This window comes from Triticum urartu, chromosome 5A (assembly GCF_056163025.1).
Source record: "Triticum urartu cultivar PI428250 chromosome 5A, HENAU_Tu73, whole genome shotgun sequence".
NCBI lineage: Eukaryota > Viridiplantae > Streptophyta > Magnoliopsida > Poales > Poaceae > Triticum > Triticum urartu.
In genome coordinates, this window is record NC_141877.1 from 223,848,288 (window position 1) to 223,854,663 (window position 6,376).

The following is a 6,376-nucleotide window of genomic DNA, read 5'->3' on the forward strand; positions in this document are numbered from 1 at the left end:
GGACATCCTGCTTGGCAAAGCGGGCGAGCTTTTGAAACAACTTGTTGTAGTCATAGACAGACAAAGAGCCTTGCTTCAGGTTGCGGAATTCCTCACGCTTGCTTTCAACCACGCTTTGAGAAATATGATGAGCTCGGAAATCTCAACGGAATTCATCCCAAGTGATAACACGTCCACCTCTGGAGTCCTTGTACTGCTGGAACCATTCTGCAGCTTGATCTTTGAGTTGGAAGGAAGCGAACTTGACAAAGTCCTCAGGCCTGACGTTACTGCAATCAAAATGCTTGCACAGATCCACTAGCCAATCGTCAGCATCGGTTGCCTCAACATAATTGCTGAAAGTCTTTGGCCCGTTAGCAAGGAACTGGTTGAGTGTAGCAAAGTGATTCTGATTGTTGCCTTGGTTCCCTTGGTTGCCTTGATTGCGCTCTTGAAGAATTTGCATGATCAACTGTGTGTTTGCATTGGTTGCGGCCATCACAGCTTGCCATGCCTCCGGAGGAGGTGGAGGTGGTGGCGGATCCTGATTCTGATTCTGATTGGTGCTCTTAGCGGGAGCCATCCTGAAGAGGTTGACCACCGTTAGCACATAGACAAATAAAATGAAGCTGAATCCAACGGAATGAAAATTGCAACATAAAGTCTTCTTCACATCCGAACAAAATGAACGAATGCATTCCTCTTGAAATGGTCACATATCCATAAATTGAGAAGCCACTTAGAATTTAGGTAGAGAAATAAATCAACAAGGTATGGATCAAGAACGAATACTCGGTAAGAAATCCCAATCTCAAAGCGAATATCCGTGGAAGAAGAACTAGAGCTATAAGAATTCCCACCTATGAAACTACCGAACCTTTCCGGTTATGCAATCAGGTGTCCTGGATACAGGGGAAGCATAATATCTCACCCAAATCTAGCAAATCCTACATCCAGCTGTATCCATCCTTCAACACATAACCGAGAAAAAAACTTCGGAAACCATCTACCTCAACCTTCGAAAAACATCCGTTATACAAGTTATGGTGATACTCCCGAACTCCCGCCCCAGTACTGGGTGGCGTCGAGGTTATCTCACCAACGAACTGCATAAAAGAGATTTTCGATGTCGGTGTACTAAACTCAAGTATTCCAGAATTGCAACGATAAAATTATGACGACAACACCTCAGAGCTCAACTCCCCGGGACACTTCCACAAAACCCCTGACAGGAGGCACCAAGATAATGTTCTCGTCACAAAACCATCAGAACGATTCCAAGATACCCGCGTGATCCTAAATTTTTTTTAGTGAAATTTGAGAAGAGAAGAGTCAAAACTCTACGTCAGGATGCCTTACCAGAGCGATGAGGAGACTGGGGAGTAAAAAGAATTCCTAAGCTCTCCGATATATAATTCCTAAATGATTCAAAACATTTTTTCTAGACACAACTCGGCTGCTAAAAACAATCAATCAGTGGGGGCTCCTAAGGTCGGGGAAGGCTCTGATACCAACTTGTAACGCCCTCGATGCGGATATATCTCCCACGTGTCGAGGCACGACTTAGAGGCATAACCGCATTGAAAGCAATGTCGCAAGTTAGGCAATCTTCACAACATCCCAAGTAATATAGATAATAAAAGGGAAGATAACATAGTTGGCTTACACTCGCCATATCAATCAAGTACATAAATAACATTACATCATTCAAACACTCATGGCCCGACTACGGCGCCAAAATAAAAGATAAGCCAACATGCGACACGGTCCCGATCACCCCAACTGGGCACCACTACCGATCATCAGGAAAAGAAACATAGTATCGTTGAGAGTCCTCGTCGAACTCCCACTTGAGCTCAAGCGCGTCATCTGGAGCGGAATCATCAGGCCCTGCATCTGGTGTAATAGTAAACTGTGAGCCACAGGGACTCAGCAATCTCGCACCCTCGCGATCAAGACTATTTAAGCTAATAGGTAAGGCAAGGTAAATATGTGGAGCTGCAGCAAGCGACTAGCATATATAGTGGCTAACCTGTTCGCAAAAGAGAGCGAGAAGAGGAGGCAAGGCACGAGCGAGAAACTAGAGAGAAACCTGCGCAAGCATTTCTCCAACACCGTGTCCACTTCCCGGACTCCGCCAAGCAGAGGCCATCACGGTAACTCACACAGTTGATTCATTTTAATTAAATTAAGGTTCGAGTTATCTACAACTGGACATTAACAAATTCTCATCTGCCCATAACCGCGGGCACGACTTTCGGAAGTTCAAATCCCTGCAGGGGAGTCCCAACTTAGCCCATGACAAGCTCTCATGGTCAACAAAGGAATAGACCTCCTCCCGAGACGTTCCGATCAGACTCGGTATCTCGGATCTTCAAGACACTTCGACAGGTTAAATCAAATCCAGCAACACCGCCCGAATGTGCCGACAAATCCTGATAGGAGCTGCACATATCTCTTTCTCAGGACACACTCAGATTGTCCTAGGTACGGGTTGGCCAGCCCAGAGTTACCCCTGGTGGCCACCGGCAGCTGATAGGTGGACCAACACTCAGAGGAGCACTGGCCCGGGGGGTTTAAAATAAGATGACCCTCGGGCTCCGGAAACCCAAGGAAAAAAGAGGCTAGGTGGCAAATGGTAAAACCAAGGTTGGGCATTGCTGGAAAAGCTTTAATCAAGGCGAACTATCAAGGGGTTCCCATTATCACCCAACCGCGTAAGGAACGCAAAATCCGGGAACATAACACCGATATGACGGAAACTAGGGGGGCAAGAGTGGAACAAAACACTAGGTGAGAGGCCGAGCTTTCGACCCTTTACCAAGTATATAGATGCATTAAGATAACAAGGCAAAATAATGATATCCCAACAAGTAAATAAATGTTTCAACAAGGAACGGTCTCCAATCTTCACCTGCAACTAGCAACGGTATAAGAGGGGCTGAGCAAAGCGGTAACATAGCCAATCAACGGTTTGCTAGGACATGGTGGGTTAGAGGTTTGACATGGCAATTTGGGAGGCATGATAAAAAAAGTGGTAGGCATCGTAGCATAGGCATAGCAAAAGAGCGAGCATCTAGCAAAGCAAAGATAGTAGTGATTTCGAGGGTATGATCATCTTGCCTGCAAAGTTGTCAGAGTTGACTGGATCCTCGAAAGCAAACTCAACGGGCTCCTTGTTAGCGAACTCGTCTCCCGGCTCTACCCAAACAAAACAAACAAGCAAACGGAACACAATCAACCACGTGCAAGGCTCAAATAACATGATGCAAGGATGGTATGCTATGCGGGATGCGATGTAGGATGCATATGCAAGAATATGACAAGGGATGCATGAACCTGGTCTCAAATTGGAAATCCAAGTGTGCCACTGGAAAGATGAGATGAAATCGCTTGAAAACGATATAAAGAACGCCGGAATCGGAGTTACGGTTTGGAAATGGCAAGCAATTCAAATATGGCCACGTTCTGCGATTTACAGCAAGTAGTCATCTAAATGCAACAAGATGAACATGCTACAGCACCCAAACATGACAACAAAATACATGGCAGGGATGTATTCATGAAGCTTAACAAAAGTCTAGCACTGAGCTACGGCCAATTCATCCATTAACAGGTTCAAACAAGTATGGCAAAAATGCATTTGGTAAACAGATTTCAGACTTAGTGAAATCAACACTTGTCTGGAATTTCAGATCAGATAGCACTCTTCGGAGCATGAAAACTATATGCTACAGGAGCTGAACATGGCAAAGTAAAGCATGACATGGAGCTACTCAAAGAGCTTTACAAAAGTCTCTTATTGACCTTGAGCCAAAAGAGATCAGAAAATACATTTGCAAGCATGTGAACATGGCAAAAACATAATCAGTTCTCAGACTTAGTGAAAACTGGAGCATGCTGAAACAGATATCAAGTAGGCATGTTTACGAGATTGATGCACTCACCACAGAGCAATTCATGACAAACTAAGCATACATCCATAAAAAATACACAAAATGCAAGCTAGACATGGCAAGAACAATAACATAGCATGCACGGATCAACTACAACATCCTCGGCAAAATCTCTAACAAGTAAACAATCTGCCCAGATTCACGAAATGACAAAAGTAGAGCTCGATTGACTCAAGCTAGGGTGCTCCATAATTGCAAACAAAGACATGGATGGATAGAGCACTACAAGATTAACAAAACATCCTTACTGATCATCCTCAAAAGAGGCACGGATCACTAGGAAACAACATGAACATATGGCACATTGAGATAAACAGCTCAAGGACTTAGTGGAAATACTAAGTCCCTGAAATCAGCATTAACGAATGCCCCACTTTGCAAGCTTGTGCTAGTCACCACACACATAACAAAAATACATGGATTGCACCTCTGGATAGATGGCAAAACATATAACAAAACTCATGAAGAACTTAGGGGCATATCATGCACACAATAATCATGGCAAAAATGACAAATATCTAAATGGAGCAGCAGATCTGACAATTATCTCAAGTAGCACTCTTGTAACAGAATTTCGGGCATCAAGATGAACTCAAATGAAAATGATGCAATGGAATGAAATGATGTACTCTCTGAGACGAACATTTTGATATGCTATATGCCCAAAATGGAGTTACGGATGCAAAGTTATAACACGATGAACATAGCAATACGAACTAGGGTTTCGGGAGAAAGTCAACCCTAGACGAGATCCGGATCCAGATCTGGGGCACGGGAATCGAGGTCGCCGGAACAGTACACCGGAGCTTCGCCGGGGAGGAGGACGACGCCGGAGGGGGGTAGTCGCCGGAGTGGCGCGGACGCCGAGGAGGTCGCCGGACGGCGGCAGGTGGCGCGGCGCCGGACTTGGGAGGCGGCGGAGCCGGGGTCGGGCGCCCTTGCGCCGGTGGTCGGGGCGGCGCTCGCCGGCAGCCGGGGCGGCGGTCGCCGGGCGCGGGGCGCGCGGGGAGCCGCGGGCCGGGGAGGGCCTCCCGCGGGCTCGCCGGGCCGGCGGTGGAGGAAGGCGGCGGCGACACGTGGCACTGCGTGGTTGGCGGCTGCGGATCGGGCGGACGTGTCCGGCGCGATTCAGGCAAGTCCGGCGGCGAGGGGGTCTTTTTTTTAGGGTTTCGAAGAGGGGATCCGGGATTTGAAATGAGGGGTCTATATATAGGCATAGAGGGAGCTAGGAGAGTCCAAATGAGGTGCGGTTTTCGGCCACGCGATCATGATCGAACGCTCTAGAGGATGGAGAGGGTTTTGGTGGGGTTTGGGCCAAAATGGAGGGGTGTTAGGCTGCAACACACACGAGGCCTTCTCGGTCCCTCGGTTAACCGTTGGAGTATCAAACGAAGTCCAAATGGTACGAAACTTGACAGGCGGTCTACCGGTAGTAAACCAAGGCCGCTTGGCAAGTCTCGGTCCAATCCGGAAATGTTTAATCCCCACACATGAAAGAAAGGTAGAAATGACCACCGGAGGAGAACGAAGCGCCGGAATGCAAAACGGACAACGGGGAAAATGCTCGGATGCATGAGATGAACACGTATGCAAATGCAATGCACATGATGACATGATATGAGATGCATGACAACGATAACAACACACGGAGACAAAGACCCGAACCCGAGAAAATAAAATAACTTAACGCCGAAAATGACAAGAGTTGGAGTACATATTGGGTAAGTTACATCCGGGGTGTTACAGAAGCGTATTTGATGTGACGGCGGCCCGATCTTTCGATGAGAGTGGGGATAATTATCGATTTGGTGGATTTTGACCTTGACGATCCGGCTATATCGTACCCGACGATACGCCTCGACAATCGCTAAACCAATCTCCGATGGTTATTGACCTTGCCGTAGGCACGATCAACCTGAACAACAAGGTTCGAGTTCCTGCAAGCAACCGAAGAACCGGCAAGAACAAAGGTGAATTACAACTGAAATTGCGGATAATAAACTGAGCACACGAACTAGATGAAAAGTTGGGGTTCCACTGTGGATCTGACAAGGCGGTAGTCCTACACGTCTCGTAGATGCGAAATTGTAGCGATGGCTAAACAATACAATAAAACCCGAGTCTAAACCCTAATCTAGAATAGCTATTTATTAGTACGGCCGCCACCTTATCTGTTGATCTCGCGAACGCCGTGGCTACTTTGGATACACGGCTGTATATAGGCCAAACATATGGGTCAGCCCATAGTTGTACTACTAGCATATCAATAAAAAAAATCCTTAGGCCCATCACGTTGCTTCTCTTGCTCCATGAAGTAAAAACCAACTTGTGTCGCCCTCGTGCCTTTGTCAAGGTGCACGTAGTATGCATGATGGATGGCTGGTTGTTGTGGTAGAAGCCATGCATGCAACGACTTATGATACTGCCGTTGGTTGACATAA